The sequence below is a fragment of the Galeopterus variegatus genome, unplaced genomic scaffold (genome assembly GCF_000696425.1).
Source record: "Galeopterus variegatus unplaced genomic scaffold, G_variegatus-3.0.2 Scaffold17686, whole genome shotgun sequence".
Taxonomy (NCBI): Eukaryota; Metazoa; Chordata; class Mammalia; order Dermoptera; family Cynocephalidae; genus Galeopterus; species Galeopterus variegatus.
In genome coordinates, this window is record NW_007743797.1 from 10,065 (window position 1) to 11,031 (window position 967).

The window sequence follows — 967 nt, forward strand, 5'->3', positions numbered from 1 at the left end:
TTATCCACAATCTCCTTACTTCCTAGGTTCCTCACACATCCCATATTCGCCTCAGCTTTTGTTATTTGGGACTTAGTGATAAACCAGCCAGGCTGCATTGTAAGCTTCTGGCCACCAGAGGGAAGCAACGCGTCAGCGAACCCGGTCCTGCAGCCATCGCGTAGGTAAAGGGAGCCTCTATCCCTCAAATTCTGACAGCAGGATAGTTAGTCCCTCTAACTCCAGGAAAGACTATAATCCAATTGTCCACACTAACGGAAATATCTTATCCATAAGATCTCCTGGGATGAAATTTTCAGAATTTTAGAACATGTATTATATATTGAGCATCAAGTAAATGAGGAGTTTTCAAAAGGGTCATGGAAAGATTCATATTGTCTTGTAATGCTATTTGTTCAAAAACTTTCTGAAGTACTGTCGTGTGCTGGCTCTTAGCATACAACATCTCTGTTCTGCCTGGCTTCCCTACAGAAAAGGTATTATCCTTCCTGTAGACGGGAAGTTGAGGCTCAAAGGGTCAGAGAGGCTGGTTATCTGTCCAAGTCTCATAGCAAAGCCTGGGTTGTTTTCCTCTCCCATGCTGCCTCCTGCATTCATTGTACACTAAGACATTGCTTGCATTGAGCAAAGTCTTCTTTATCTATCAGAAATCTCTTTGCTCAAAAATGCCACTAGCATGACTTTGTGATGTCTCTTGTGNCCTCTCAATTCAGCATGCCTCCTTGGGACGTAGGGGCTGTGGGGGTGGGATGGGGAATGGTGCTTAGATGTGAGTGGGCAAGGTTCCCATGTATCTGCGTTGGGGAAGAGTTCCACAAAAGGCAGAAAGATCCTCAGCACTCTTAACACTCTTCAAATCTTTCTGTCCTGTCCTGCAAATGCCTCAGATATTTACTGAGCACTTACTGTGTTCAGGCCCTGTCCTGGATGCTGGGTACACAAGATTAGCAGCAGGAGGCCCCACCTT